The sequence below is a fragment of the Lynx canadensis genome, chromosome X (assembly GCF_007474595.2).
Source record: "Lynx canadensis isolate LIC74 chromosome X, mLynCan4.pri.v2, whole genome shotgun sequence".
Taxonomy (NCBI): Eukaryota; Metazoa; Chordata; class Mammalia; order Carnivora; family Felidae; genus Lynx; species Lynx canadensis.
Window position 1 is genome coordinate 116868940 of NC_044321.2, and position 16441 is coordinate 116885380.

The 16441-nt window shown below is 48.9% G+C and overlaps 1 pseudogene; it reads left to right on the forward strand.

Annotated features, from left to right (window-relative positions):
* Positions 1–939: 939 nt before the first annotated feature.
* The window catches only part of LOC115506914, a 38987-nt pseudogene continuing 23485 nt past the window's right edge, over positions 940–16441 (forward strand).

The following is a 16441-nucleotide window of genomic DNA, read 5'->3' on the forward strand; positions in this document are numbered from 1 at the left end:
TAAGAATGCCTCACCTCCATTCGCTGCTTAATAACCCGATCTAATGCCTTTATGAAGTTGGAAGTTTCAGAATAGTTTTTGTTAATGGTGACTATACAAAGGGATGAGATTTTTAAATATGAATGAAGCTGTCAGGGAGGAAGAAAAGTTTTGTGCGCTGCTAGGGTCTTCTGGCTGGTCTAATAATCAAATCGACATGAGACAGAGGAACAGGGGAAAACCAAATTCAATTACGTACATACAGGGGCCCCTTAAGAGGACGAGGCCCAGCCACAAGCAGTCAGGCGGTGGAAGCTTCCATATCCCGTCCTGAACTGAGGACAAGGTGGCGGGAGTGAGGACAGCGAAGGAGACGAAGACAGGTCACAGGCAGACGGGGACAGCCAGGGTTCGTAAGCAAAGGTTTGCTATGCCAAGCAGAGAATTCTTTCTAATGGTAAACAAAGCCATCTTCGGTGATGGCTCTTTCCCTGATACTGCTCCCCGACTTAGGAAGGCCCCCAAGTCGCGGTGGGGGGCGCACGGGGCGTCCGGTCTGGTTCCCCAAACAGCGTGGCAGTGAACCCGGGCTCTGCAGGGGGCGCTCCGGGGTGGCCCGGACCCAGGCCCGGGCCCCTCTGCGGCCACCACAGCCTGGGGCCCTCGCGGGGTCGCCGTGGGCCGGGGGCTGGGGTTGAGTCATCCGGTGTAAACAGGGAAAGAAAGAGAGGGCGACCTATGACCGAAGGCTGGGGGAGGCAGGAGCCGAGGGAAGGAGGGCGGGTGGGCGAGGCTGGAAGTGCTTTCCTCGGTTGACCGGGACCCAGCTGCCGAGGCTTTTTATACGAATCCTGTGGGTGCGAGCAAGGGCGTGTGGGAGGGCTCGCACACGGCGGGGGAGCAGGGCTGAAGTGTCCCCGTCTAACACGGGCCAGCAGCCCCGACGACGAGACCGAAAACATGGACCGAGATCGGGGCACGATGTCTGCTGCTGACCCCCCACTGGAAGGTGAGCACGTCTTCCGCCAGCCGGGGCTTTGTGAGCCACAGCGGGCTCAGAGTTAGGAGATGGAAAGGCCCCCTTAAAGCAGAGCTTGTGCAGGCCTGAAAATAGTCCAGTTTTGCTTTCTAGGAGCATCCAGTTGACAGAGATAGTAAGAGGGTGCCAATGCACTTGCATACCGAGTGGGTAAGGCTCTCGGGATGAAAATGCGCCAGCGGCCTCCCCGGGGTGCGCGCTCTTCCTGGCCGATGCTCTGGCCTTCAGAAACCCCCTGGTCCCTGAGGAAATTCCCCTGGTGGAGAAGCAAAGGCTGGCGCCCTGTCCCCGGGTCTAGAAAAGGAGCACGTGGACCGAGCCCCGGGATCCGCACGGGACTTGCCCAGCGCCCGCCCCGCCCCCCGCTCACCTGCCACCACCCCCAGCTCCAGCCTGATTCCCGGCGGGAGCCGCAGGGTGGGCAGGAGGCCTGGGGTAAGGAGACGGGTGTGGTCTCTGAGACTGAGCTGACCGATGTGCTCAGCTCTACAGACCGTGGCCCCGGCAGCGTTGGCGCGAAGGTTCCAAAAGGAACACGCTTAAATGCACACGCGAGGTTGGCAAGGTGGCCATCGACACTTAGTTTCATTTTGCCTTCACAGTTTGGAGGGTTTTATTTATTCCCAAGCCGGAGTGACTCGTTTTAAATTAAAGTGTTGCATACAATTAATTAATTGCCACCAGGACGTTCTTCCTTAATCTCCAGAATCAGCACGACTCCTTCAGGGGAATCCTTCTTAAGCACACCATGAAACGGACCCTCTGATTTGCAAGCCACTGGAATTGCTTTGGGATTCAGTCCAGCCAAAGAGAACTATACTCAGCCTTCTCCCTCCTCCACACTCACACCCACACCGTCACCAGATCAAAGGATCAAAGCCAACTCCCAAGTATAACCAGTGTTTGCCCCGCTGGAAAATTAGCTGTCGAGAAAATTTCACTGGGGGGCCTAGATATTCACTAGATATTACCAGAGGTTCCTCCTAAAAAAGCTAATTCTATTTGAAATCGCAGGTTTTGACAGAATTCAAAAGATTATGCAACTGTTGGGTGATATGCAGCAATGTAACCCGATACATCTAATATAATTTACACTTAATTAGCATAGAGGGTTATTTCAATATTGGAAACTTGACTATGCCGGTATGACTTTGAATTGTTAATTTTTGGTGTATCAAACATAAGATTGGAAACTGACACCGCAGTGAGGGACTAGATATCAAACTGAATTAAGACAAGATTCCCTACATTCTTGAAGGGTTTTTTTTTTGTTGTTGTTGTTTTTTTTAAAACCCAGTGATGCTGCAATTAACAAACCCTGGGAGAACAGAGCTCCTTTTATGACAAGCTCAGCTGTGGGAAAGCAACCAACAAAACAGCACTTCTCCCACTCACAGAACTGGGAATCTTCCTATCCTCTGCTCTCTGAACTCCAAAATCAGGGCGGGCCCAGTGGGGGCAGGGGCTGCCCAGAGGCCCGGGGCTCTGGAGCACATCTGAGAAGCCTGGCCCTATAGGCTGTGGAGTAGACTTCCCTCCGGCAGAGATGTTTGGGATGAGGGACCTGCAGAAGTTGGTGAGCCAGGCAGGGTGCCAAAGAGCGGGGACCCTGAGACGGGCGTGCGGGCAACAGCAGAAGAAACCGGGAGGCCGCAAAATAGACGTCTTCAGACACGGAAAGGGCTGCCGTGTACGAAAGAGCACTTTATTAAGGTTAGCGGCACCGGAACTTTGTGCCATACCTAGCCACCCACCCGTCCGTGTGGCGTCATCCCAGCCAACTGTGGAAAGGAGGGCTTTGTGATAGTGATTCCAAGCAACAGCCGGCAGGCGGGGCAATGTTTTAGGCCGGCAAAGAACCCCATCTTCCTATGCTAGTTAAAAAACAAAACAAGACCAAAAAACCCCAGTGAACAGAACCAACACCGAACGGACAAGACGTGTTAGCTTTTAATGTCACAAACGTGAAGACCGGGGGTCACTTTTTACAAGATGCGCCTGTGTGTCGCGCATTATCAGGAAGCACCGACCCAAGTGTCCGCAGAGCCCCCAGGGTTCACGAAGGACTCGCGGGTCCTTCCACGCGCTGCCTCTATCCTCTGTCCTGAAATCCACCTGATGTTATTCTGTTTCAAAGAGATCGTATGTGTGTGTTGTGTGCAGGTTTTGCAGCTACAACTTTAGTGAACGAATACAATTCTATCAGGAAAACTAGCCCTTGGAAGTCTAGACTCACGGTTGCCCACACTGCAGAAAAAATAACGACCAATGGCTCCGGTGTACCAGAAGCTCTCCCTATTTTCTCTCAGGTAACCCTCATGGCGATCCCCAAGTCAAGTGTGAGCTCAGTTTTACAGAGGAGGAAACAGAGGATCGCCAGGGCTGACTAACCCCACTGGTCACGTGGATAACGAAGTCCAACGTCAATGCCAAAATGGCCACTCGCCATTACACCGCCCTCCCCGCGTCCCTCCTACCCCCCGCCCAGATCCTTGACCGTGGCGCCTCCCCAAATTATTTTGACACGGCTCATAGCACATGGATGGGGAAAGGGTGCGATGCCCAATACGTTGCGAAAACGGGCTTAAGGAAATCTTGGTGAGTTTCTTTACAACAGCGTTTCTTAGGGCCATTAAGAGACGAAAAGACACAGGCCTTATGTTTGCTGTCGCCCTTCTTGCAGGGTACCACCGAGGCCAGAGCAGGACACGGGCCCTGGGAAAAACCTTAAGCTGCTTTCAAACCTCCCTCGCAGGCAAGCACTGTCCCAGAGAGCAGGGCAGGCCCTCTGCAGCCAGGACGCATGAAGACCCTGGGCTTGTCCGCATCTTGGCTCCGGTCCTGCGGACATGCGGCCTGCCCACGTCCTGCTGGGGGGCCGGAGGTGGCAGGGCTGACGCCCACGAGAGCCTCCCAGCAAGTGCACGAAGAGCCTCACCGCCTCTGGGACAATCCGTGACCTCCGGGACGGGAGGGCAGCTGAGCGTGATGAGGACAGGCACTGTCTCTCTGATTCCCAAGGCCTGTCATTTCCCCAGGGCCAGTGGAGCCCGGGGATCGGAGGGCAAGAAGCCCAGCCGTGGTGTGAGGGGACGATTGTGAATGGGTCCTGTGTGCTGAGCGGAGAGGAGGGGGAGCTCTCCTCTCTGGGCTCTGGCCACTCGCCAGACCTGAAGCAAGGACTGGATACGGAGAATCGGTGTCGGCGCTGGCGTGGCCAGATGCCGGGCACTGCGTATAAAAGAGGCTGCATTTGGAGAGGCTGCATTTCCTCAACAGGGCTCGGCTCTCTCCTCTCCGTTCCTGCCTCCGGCCTTGCCTCCTCCAACCCACTCTCCGCACGGAGGCTCGAGAGATCTTCCCGAAGCAGACGTCTGACTCTCTCTTTCCTCTCTGTAAGACTCTTCGGTAGTTCAGAAACGGGTGCTCCGAGAGGGCCAGTAACTTGACCCACTAGCACATTCGGCTGGTGTCAGAGCCCCCACTGCTTTTACCTCCAACTCCCACTCTGGCTCCCACCCGGGTGTGGCTCTGCGCCCTCTTCCGGGGGCCCCGGCCGCAGATGAACCCCCCTGCTGGGATTACCCGGATCCAGATGTCTCTCGGAACCCACTCCTGATCTTGCACTCGTCTGTCCGTGTCTTCCCCTCCCGTTACACCGCAGGCTCCTCGAGCCCGGGGAACGTATCTCGCGGAGCCTCACATCCCAGCCCATAGCACACGGCCCGGCCTCGAGCACACGCGTGTTGAGTGGATCGCATACAATTTCCCGGGGCCCCGGTCCCGCGCTCTCTGTCAAAGTCGATATACGCTGGCTTTCAGAGGTGCTTCACTTCGGCTAATCCAAAGTACGAGCATCAGCGGCTCTTAAGACCCATGCCGGCAAAAACAAAATTGATATGGAGGCCAGAATAAAAAAAGCAGGCTGGGGATTCAAATGGCTCAAAGTAGAGGTGCGGTGTGGGATCGTCTGCCTGACTCTGAGATAACTAGGATACATTTTCCAGATAACAGCCTCTGTTCCACTGTACAAGGGATTCCCACATGGTCCACGGGAAATCGGTTTTTCAAAAGAGAGGGTTTTCTTCCCTCCTGTAGCTCTCTTTAAACACTGGATTTTCAGTTATTCACCATTGAACTTGAAAGCAAGAACATTTTAAACATCCATTTACCTTGTTCTCTGTATGTTTATAATCAGCTCTACTTTAATTGTCACTAGTAAACTTAGGGGCGCCTGGGTGGCGCAGTCAGTTAAGCGTCTGACATCGGGTCAGGTCATGATCTCGCGGTTCGTGAGTTCAAGCCCCACCTCGGGCTCTGTGCTGACGGCTCAGAGCCCGGAGCCTCCTTCGGATTCTGTGTCTCCTTCTCTCTCTCTGCCCCTCCCGTGCTCACACTCTGTCTCTCAAAAAATGAATAAACGTTAAAAAATTCATCTTCCCCAGCAAATTTATGCAGTAACACTAAGTATTCACCATAATAGCAACAAATATTTGTAGCAGCAAATAAAACTGGACATGTCTTTTCATTTAAAACTGTACCTTCCAACCTGCTGACTCCGGTCCACACTGCTGGGGGCAGGGGAGACGGATGCTCTCAAGTTCACACAAGCAAGGCCTTTTTTTTCCCTTTTTTTTAAGTTTATTTTTTTGAGAGAGAGAGAGAGAGTGCGCCTGAGCGGGGGAGGGGCAGAGACAGGGAGAGAGAGAATCCCAAGCAGGCTCTGCCCTGTCAGTGAAGAGCCTGACTCAGGGCTCGAATTCACGAACCATGAGATCATGACCCGAGCCGAAATCAAGAGTCAGACGCTTAACCGACTGAGCCACCCAGGTGACCCAAGGCCATTTTTCCTAAGGTCAGGAGTGCAGGCCACAGATTCTCAATTAATATGCTTGCTGTCATATTAGATTCCTTGGTTCCAAGAACTAAATATTTCCAGCAAGAATTCCCTCTCGTATAAAGGCTGAATTGTTTGCCATTATACACATAAATTGGCCAATTCCAACAAGGGAGGGACTCAACCCAAAATCCTTGCAGTTCTGAGTCCTGAGAGTGAGCAGGGTCTCTCGATTCAGTCCTTCCATATGGGACGGCATCAAAACCTTGCCTGCCTTCTTTACTGTCACATCTCCGGCAAGCAGCCCAACGCCAAACACGTAGTAGGTTCTCGGCAAAGATGTGGTGAACGAGTAAGTGCTATTGAATGAAAGAGAACCTTGAGAAGGAGCTACCACTTAGAGAGCTCATGCATGTAGACGTTAGGAGCTCCAACTCTGGAGCCAGACTTCCTCCGTCCCAATCCCAGCTCCACCCTCGACAAACCGTGTGACTTCAGGCAAGCCCCTAACCTGTCTGTGCCGCGGTTTCCTCATCTGTAATACGATGATGTCAATCATGCCTCCCTTAAAGAGTTGTTGTGACGATGGGATTTTTTTAATGTCTACTTCTTTTTGAGAGAGAGAGCGAGGGAGCGAGCGTGAGCGTGCGTGCAGGCACCCGTGAGCAGGGGAGGGGCAGAGAGAGAGAGAGGAAGAGAGAGAATCCCAAACAGGCTCTGCGCAGACAGCGCGGGGCTCGAACTCCCAAACCACGAGCTCACGACCTGAGCCGAAATCAAGAGTCGGACGCTTCACCGATGGAGCCACCCAGGCGCCCCAGGATAGAATGTTTTACAGCATAGAAGGCACTGAGAAGAGCGCCTGACTTTTACAGTGAGCGCTGGGTGAGAATACTGTTGGCACGAATTATTGCCAGGCCGTGCTGGTTGCGGGGCAACGCGAACGCACCAAAGTCTGGGCAAGCAGACAGCATCGTCTTTTCTGTGGCTCCGGGAGATAAGGCTGGCTTATCTCTGTGTCTCGTGCTCAGTGGCTGACCAAGGGAAGGTTCTCAATAACTGAGGACTGTTGGAATGGACGGCCGCTCGCTCAGCAGTCCGGGCCGACTGGCGTTCGCACACGTCCACGCCACGCCACGGCTATTCTTTCCAGTCAGTAATCCTTCGAGACTCTGGCTTCACCCCTCCGCTTGGAACCTTCTCGCTCTTTGCCGGCTCTCTTGGCACGGCGTTGTATTTGGAGTCTCCACCTGCCTACCCGCTTCAGTTTGACGGTCCAGTGGGACTGTCCACAAGCTCTTTCATCATTTCTCCGCAGGGTAGGGTCTCGTAGACAACGCCTCCCTGATTTCATAGACCAGAGCCTGAGGACATGAGACAGCCCCTCCCAGATCGCAGCGGTCACAGGTGCCAACCTTGCACAATGCCCCAGGGGCCTTCTTTCCTTGCAGGAGTGACTCCTATCCCGGAGGCATTATTCCTCATAGTGAGGGGCAAGGGCTCTGAGGTCAGACCAGCCCGGGTCACGTCCCCAGTCAACCGCCTACTTGCTCCGTGACCTCAGGCATGTTTAACTTTAGGATTTTGTTTTCTAGTGTGTGTGTGAAATAAGAATAACCACAGACACCACCTCCTAACTGTAAGGGATAATGCCTAGAATGGTGCCACATACAAAGAGTGTCCAATAAATGCCAGCTACGATGCATGCAGTCAGCTCACGGCACTAACCGCCTACTGTATGCCAGTCCTCATGTTACACGTTAGGAATTCAGTGATGAACAGAACATCTTGGCTGCCCTCAAGAAGTTTACAGTCGGGCGGCACCTGGGCGGTTCAGACGGTTAAGCCTCCGACTTCGGCTCAGGTCACGATCTCACGGTTTGTGGGTTCGAGCCCCACGTCGGGCTCTGTGCTGACAGCTCGGAGCCTGGAGCCTGCTTTGGATTCTGTGTCTCTCTCTCTCTCTCCCTTCCTCTCTCTCTCGAAAATCAAACATTAAAAAAATTGAAAAAAAAAAAGAAGTTTACAGTCAGATGTATATAGCATACAAGTAAACAGACTGGTGTGTGACTACGTGAGGGACACGATGTGGGGGCGTTCGTGTGAAAGAGAAACCTGGACCGTGTACTCACATGGGCAGCTGCCCAAGGAGTTAAACAAGTTTTGCCAGTGTGGTATATACAGGTGAATCCCGGTAAGTTAAAGATTAGCATAACAGCAAAGTTGCTCTTACCGAAAACGACACCAAAAAGGAGTCTATGCAAAGAGTTTTCAAAGTCGGTAGGTGTTTCTGTAGTCTCGGTGAGTGGGACCCGTGTACTGGGACAGAGAGAAACCAAGGGAACATGCTAAGTTACTGTCCGTTGTCGTAAATGCCTTCCGAGCCAGCCCACTGTCATCTGAAATGACATCTCGGCATAACTGTGAGTCTGATCTTTCGGATGCAATCTGATAATTGTCTCTTACAGGTTATGACAAAGGTGTACCTAAGGGAGCCACCTCACCTAGAGGTGGGGCAGGGAAGGATCAGAACAGGAAATCTTTCTATCAGACTTAAAAGATGAGTAGAAGTGGGGCACCTTGGGTGGCTCAGTCAGTGAAGCGTCCGACTTGGGCTCAGGTCATGATCTCACGGTCCGTGAGTTCGAGCCCCACAGCTCGAACAGCTCAGAGCCTGGAGCCTGCTTCAGATTCTGTGTCTCCCTCTGTCTCGCCCCTCCCCCACTTGTTCTCCCCCTGCTTCAAAAATAAATGAACAAACATTTAAAAAAAAAAAAAAGAGGTGAGTAGAAGTGAGCCAGCAAAGAGTTTGAGGAAGGACCGTCCAGCCAGAGGAGGACACTCTGTGCCACATTAACTTAAATGGATGCATTTTTGGATCAGGGGAAAAAGGTAAAACATATAGCCTTATTAATGGACAACCCCTTCAAACTAATGCCAGGAATAACTAGGATAATAAGGTGGCTACATTTTGGTCCACAGCCTAGCTTCCGTTCACGTGTAATCTTAAACACAAGATAACATCACAATCAGTTGAGCTAGGGAAATATGGCTTATGCCAACCAAGCAATCTGCTATGGACAAATTTAACGAGTCCGAGAATTATATGTGTTTAATTGACCTAATTTCACTTGTCACATCTTCCACCTTTGCGTAATTTCGCTGCTACATTGAGCTTTAGCCTATGAATCATGGCGCCCCAGAGAGCCATATCTTCAGTGGGGTATAATGAAGGTATAATCGCAGGAAATGTGAACAAGGTCTCCAGCAGCCTGAACATTCCAATTATCACCCTTGCTTTTGGACGTGATTTTTTGTTTCCCTTGCTTGTCTAGTCAGGTAATTGATGCTAAGCCTTTTTAATCCTCTTACTGATTGATAATAAACCAACCAAGGATGTAACTTCTAGTGAGTTTTCACTTCTATGTATTTCCATCTTAACACTGAAGATCCGGTTAATGTCAAGAAAACAAGAGATGCAAAATCTTACTTTTGGAAACTTTTGGGTACTTCCTTAAAGCTGAAAACAAAGAAAATGCGAACGACAGTTACAACACATTTCCTATAAGGATTATTCCATTTTCTTTTCCCTCTTCTTCATTCTAGTACCTGAGTAATTCCTTTGGACCCATTAGAAATGTACATGCTACTGCAGCTGAGTCACACGCTTACATCCCCAGAATTTCTCACCTCTTGTCTTCAGGAGAAAGCGAGTGAACAGCAAGCATTTACCTTAAAAAGGCGGCTTCGTGTGGATATGTTGAGATGAATAGAGATGTAATTGCTAATCTGTGACTTCTTCATTTCTAGAGGTAAGCAGTGAAAATTGGTTAACTAAGGTTACCCTGAGTGCCCGGAAGGCAAGACACAAAGTCACTGCTGTAATCAAGGAGAAAATAGCATATACAGTACACGATCCAAGTGATGGGGTCAGAGACAAGTGTCCAAATAGATCCTGTTCACCCCCTCTCTCACATAGGAGCTTGGCAAAGGGTGAGTTCGGCTGGTCAATCCGACAGGGCTTTAAATGCTGTCGGAGGTACCTCTTGCCTAGGGTTTCCTTGAATCAAGCTGGGTTCCGATACCGAAATTTTTGCTCTAAAATGATTTTGATATCAGGTTACAAGAATTCAAAATTACATTGCTTCTCCCCAGGGCAAAGTGGAAAGCAGGCGATAATACCCAGAGTCAAGATGAGAAGGTCCACAAACAATGATAATCGAGAAACGGTAATGAAAACAAGATGTAGACAGATGGCCTGGATTCCTACGTGGGAGTCTTCTTTGTCTAGAAATGGACTTTGGATAGTGGTAGTCGATCATGAAAAATAAGGATTCGAGGCCGTAAGAGACAGATATGTGGAAACAGTGGTGAGAAGGGTCCAACCAACCCCACCGAAGTGTGCTTGTCCACTTGAGTTTGCTTTAAACAAGTCACAAGCATGTATGTCTTCGAGACGCAAACCGGAACCTGACGGGCACAATCATGTAATCAAGAAAATTGCAAAGGGGATTGATGGGTTTTCCCATCGGGGTGAAGCAGAGACGAAATTTACCTCTCACCTTCGGTTAACTATGATGTTAACTCCGTTGATTGTTAAACGTTCAAGCTGGTTTAGATTCAATTTTTGTTTTGCTATTTTCATTCTGCTTACTTAACTGAAAACTTCTGTTTATACACTTTACCAAGCAGAAATATTGACGCTTCCTGCAATAACGTTGGGTCCCTTGATCTGTTCTCTGTGTGAATGCACACACACGCATACGTGCAGGCCTGAATTTAGCTATCAAAACGGTTCAATTTGGAAAACAGTCACCATTGCATAAAAATAATTAATCCGTGGGCATACCTCAGCACCTGACCGTGGAGCCGAATATTAAGAACGCCAGCCAGGAAGCTCGGAATTGTAATACACATATAAAATATCTCTTTAAAACTCACCCAAACTCATTCAACTAAATTCTCACCTTTTTGCCTTTAGTTAAAAACATTTCTTCTCAAGCAAACATAATATGGCACACGGGAGGCACAGAGCAGTGAGAAAAAAAAAAAAACACATAGCAGGTTCTGGAGGAATCCACATCGGCATTTAGTTCCCAGCCCTCCCTCTTCCTGGCTAGCACAGGAAAGTTAGGAGGCCTTTCTCCCCAGCAGTTGTTTTCAGAAGGACGAGGATCACAGTAACCCCTACCTCCCGGGGTTGATGTGAGGCTCGGATGTAGGCAAAGGGCCTGGAAGAGTACCACGCACACACAGGTCCCCACAAAATGCTAATTCTTATTTTTTGTCCAAAGATCGTGGACGGAGGTTTGTGCGCTGATTTGCAAAGCTTGAAATCTGCATGAAGGGATCACAGAGCGTGAAACCCGTTAGGAGGAAGTGGCGACCTATTGTTCCCGCCCGTCTCTGTAAGTCAGGTGTGGACCGCGCGTGCTGTGCCCTGGCCTCCCGTGCGCTGAGAACACCACTGGAGCAAGCGGGTGTTCGGCCCCCTCCTCTGCAGCTTCCTGGGTCCTGCGCACCCAGTACTCAGAGAATCCTATTTCCGTACACAGCCTGCTAACTGGTGCTCTGATCATCTTTTATATTGGATTTGTACTAAATAAAAGATCCTTTATTATTGACGCCCTCACCGGTCCTTTTCATACAGGAAATTGGCTAATAATAAAGATTTGGCTGCACACATAGGGGAGGGGAAAAAAAAAAAACCCACAGACAGCAGGTGGTCCAGCCATGCCACTATTAAATAGTCCTTACTGTCGAGAAGTACAGATGTCTGAGAGACTTCTATTGTGTTAGTCACCTTGCTTTTCCCGCAAGAACACTCCACGTACGTATAACCATTGCTGTTGTTCTCTTGGTTAAATCACGCGAATACATTTACCTTTTTCCCTTTAGATGTGATCTTTCAACTTGTAAACATCTTTAAGTGTGATCAAAAGATAACCATATTGGTTTTTTGTCGTGTTTTTCTTTGTTTAGGCAAAGACGTCGGCTAATAACATAAATGAGAATGACTGCTTCCAAGTCCCAGAATTCTTCGTGTCACTTATCGCTCACGGCATGGCAAAGAGTGATGAGTTTTTTTGGAGGGGTGCTGGGTGGTTCAATCGGTCGAGCGCCCAACTTCAGTTCAGGTCATGATCTCACGGTTCATGGGTTCGAGCCCCGCGTCGGACTCTGTGCCGTCAGCGCAGATCCTGCTTCAGATCCTCTGTCTCCCTCTCTGTCTGCCCCTCCTCAGCTCACACTCTCTCTCAAAGTAAACATTTTAAAAGGCGATGAGTTGTCAGCAAGAGTAACAGCGGGAAATGCAGCCATAAATGTTCCCTGAATTCCAGTTCACAGAGCTTTGTGTATCCGAGGACAGAAAGTGCATGAGTTCACGACGTCATCATTGTGTCTTCGCCCAACATCGCAGGAGTTTGAGCCAAACAAAACCACAATAACAGCGTACGTGTAAATCGAGTCTCAGCCTGAGCCGCAAAGGCTAGATCAGGCAGGTTTCACTGAAGTGCGAAGGAGGGAGAGGCAGGGATAAAGTGGTCACCTTCTCTTTCCTATCTCAATGGTTTGCTACTTTGACTTAACAGGTCACAGCTGCTGCGAGGGGCCTGGGGGTGGGGAGATCTTGCCTGTCAACTCACTGTATACTTGTGCCCTTTGGAATATCTGCGCGCTCATCCTGTCCTCCTCTCGGAACCAGAAAATAAAGATGATAGCTATGTTAACACTTTGTGTCCTGAGGAATCTAAAGCACTGGGTTTAGAGTCTTTTTTGGGGATATAGCGTTGTCAGTTTCCAACTTGGCGATCCTGTTTTTAAAATGAAACAGAGGGGCACCCAGGTGGCTCAGTCAGTTAAACGTCTCTTTATCTCGGCTCAGGTCACGATCTCACAGGTTCCTGGGATCGAGCCCAGAGGCGGGCTCCGCACTGGAACCAGGGACAGGCTGGGACAGGACTGAGCCTACTTGGGATTCTCTCTCGCTCTCTCTCTCTCTCTCTCTCTCTGCCCCTCCCCCACTTGTGTGCATGTGCGTGCACTCTCTCTCTCTCTCTCTGTCTCAAAATAAATAAGGAAAACATTTTTTAAAAAGTAGAAAAGAAAAGAAAATGAAACAGAACACAGGAGGCAGTATGGTGGCTGAGTTCCAATCCTGATTCTGCCTCTAAAAATTATTCTTGAGCAAGGAATTTGATCTCTCTAGGTAGAAGCAAGTCGAGTTTGCCAGATGAAAGCACTGACTTAGGAATTATCTTACATGCTCCTCCCAGCTCTAATCTTGCAGGAACACATAGTCTTGGTATTTCTATTTAAATTCTCCTCAATCAAGAAAGTGCATTTTAAACCAGCCCATTTCAAACATTAGATGACCTATACAGACTAAGTAAGAAACGTACGCAAAAGCAGTTAATGTAAATATTCATTTGAGACTGTCCATCACTATTGAAGTAGCAGAAAAATATGCGGAAATAAAATGGTAGACACTAAGAAAAAAGACACTTCAAGAGAAAGTATTGTAGCCTCATGATGGTGGTTTCATCAGTATTCTTTGCTTTCCTTCCAAGTTGTCACACGAATGTATCCTTCTACCTACATTTTATTCATTTTTAATATAGGAGATGATTCAATATGCAAAACCATAATGTGTGACACCACAGCAATTCACACACTCATAACTTTAATTCCAAATCTGTCACACATTGATAATGGACATCAGAGCAGAGAATAGTCGAGTCCTGATTTTGATCCTTAAAAGATAAGGCCATGATAATTTCCCTCTATTAGAATGTACGTAACTCTGGAAGATCTTAACATCCCCTTTGAAAGCCAAGTGTTTTATCGATGCAGAGAACAATATAACTAAGCATGATTAATTCAGAAAGAGGGAAGAAATTCAGTATCTGTGTACATTATAATTATAGGTAACAGCTATATGGGGGCACCTGGCTGGCTTAGTAGAGTGTGTGACTCTTGATCTTGGGGTCGTGAGTTCGAGCCCCATGTTGAGAATGGAGATCACTTTTTTTAAAAAGTTAAAAAAAAAAAAGTTACACAACTGGGGCACCCGTGAAGTGTCTCTTGGTTTCAGCTCAGGTCATGATCTCAAAACTTCATGGGTTTGAGCCCCGCATCAGGATCCCTGCTTGAGATTCTCTCTCTCCTTCTCTCTGTGCCCCTCCCTTACTCTCTCTGTCTCTCTCAAGATAAATAAACTTTAAAAAAGTTGTACAAGTAAAATGTTTTAACCCGGCGTATTTAATATAAAAGCACACTGGGTTAAAGGATATCTGGGGTGTGCCGGATCCTCTAAAATGCTAAAATGGTCCATCTTTTTTGCCTGCTCTTTAATTTTAACGGTTGCCTTTTATTTCTAATTTACTCCGTGCTGGCACTATGCTAAGTGGCTTGTGTATTTTCTCTCATTTACTCATCACAACGGTGCCATGAGGTAAGGGTCATCCCATTTCTCTGAGGTGACTGCGCCTTTTCCGAGTTTACAGAGCTAGAAGTGACAGAGATGAGACGAGATCTGACTCCAAAGGGGTGCTCTTTCTTTTACATAATACATGCTTTTGCATGGCATCAGTTGAATTTCACTGAACCCCCCCCCCATCCATATGGACTCTCTTTCCCACTGCTGTGTTCACCACCCAGCCCCTTCCTCTGAAATCCCCCCAAAGCCACAAAACGACTATTAGCTCCTTTTTGAAGGCGGGGGGGTGGTTGATGTGGAGAAACGTTAAGTGATTTTCAAACGCGCGGAAACGAGTCAGGCTGGAGTCAGGGACCGAACCCAAACGTTTGCCACGACAAGAGGACTAGTTACCTGCACACCTGGATGCTCTTGAAAACCTCTTTTCAAAAAGCACCTTTGGGGCTGTTGTTTCCCATATATCCTTTATAAGGAAGCAGACGTTCCCTGCATGGAGCACCAGGCGGTAAATTGTGAATTATTAAGTGTAATTAAGTGTCCTCTAAAGTAACAGAGTTTGACAGTTTCCCAGACTTGTCGTGCTGTGATTCTCAGTCTCTTAACTCTGGAGAACTTTTCTGGACTTTCTACCAAGGCAAGAGTCAGTCTATAATCAAATTTCTCACATCCATATGGGGTCATAAATAACTCCACCTTTTTTAAATGTATGCATACGCACAGTGAGCCAAAGAAAAGAAAGGCAGATGTACCCTTTATCCAGGAGAGAGTTGGGGAAAGCAATTAAAAATAAAGCAAGCAGGGGCACCTGGGTGGCTCAGTGGATTGAGCGCCCGACTTGGACTCAGGACATGATCTCACGGTTCGGCGGTTCGAGCCCTGCATCGGGCTCTGTGCTGATGGCTCAGAGCCTGCAGCTGCTTCGAATTCTGTGTCTCCCTCTCTCTCTCTCTTTGCTCCTCCCCTGCTGGCGCTTTGTGTTTCTCTGTCTCTGTCTCTGTCTCTCTCTCTCTCAAAAATAAATAAACATTAAAATTAATTAATTAATTAAAGCAAGCAAAGTGCCATTGAAATATGTTCCATCCATATTATTTTGGAAATCATTAGGGATGTTCACAAATATTCCAGTTCTCCTCCTTTCAGACAAACAACGGGATTACACTTCCTTGCTCCCTTTTAAATCAGGTATGGCCGTGCGACCCATTTTGGCCAACGAGATACGAGAAGGAGTGAGGTCTAATGGAAGTGGTGTACGTGTGTATCACTTCCAGGCAGAAGCTTTGAGAAGCAGGGCATGATTTCTGATGTCGTCCAGCCCCTGCTATGGTGATGCGGGCAGTGCGCGTTGAGGTGAAGCCCCCATCACTCTGGGGCCTTGAGTGACCACACGGAGCAGAATCATCTGCTAAGACAAGAGGAGAAGATGGACGAGGACCTGGAGAGGTTTGGAGACGGAGAGAAGAGAATGGTTGAGAAGCACCTGCCTGACGATCGCCATTTTCTTAACGGTGCTGGAGAGCTGGTGGGAAAAGGTCTTAAGCTAGTACCTGGTTCCTGCGGGGGTGGGGGGGAGAGACCGTGTGTGTGCTTTAGGAGGGACCAAAACTTGGGCCCGAGAATGGATCTGGCTCTTAAGTTGCTCATAGGCTAAAAGGAATAGAGACATAAGAGGCTGTGACACAAAGTTGAATATGATAAAGAGTCATCAAAGAGGCAGGCATGCAATTTGAGGAGAGGCCAGAAGAAGGGGAAACCACACACGGTTTTAGATCTAAAAAGTATCATTTGAAAGGAACAGAAATGGGAAAAAAGACATTCTAACCACAGCAATAGCACAACTAAAGTCAAATATTTGGGCCGAGGAATGTGTACGAGGAGGGGCAGTAACTAGTTGAGCAGACATAAGGCAGGGGGCATGTGAGAAGGGGCAAAAGGAAAGGAGCTCTGAGTCAGATCCTGGAAGCCTATAGGTCCAACTGTCAACAAAAATATTCAGAAATAAGACACAGGTATTTAAAGCCACTCTTTCCCCGGGCCGCCTGGGTGGCTCAGTCGGTTAAGCAACCGCCTCTTGATTTGGCTCAGGTCATGATCTCACGGTTCGTGGGATCGAGCCCCGCGTCGGGCTCTGTGCCGGCAGCGTGGAGCC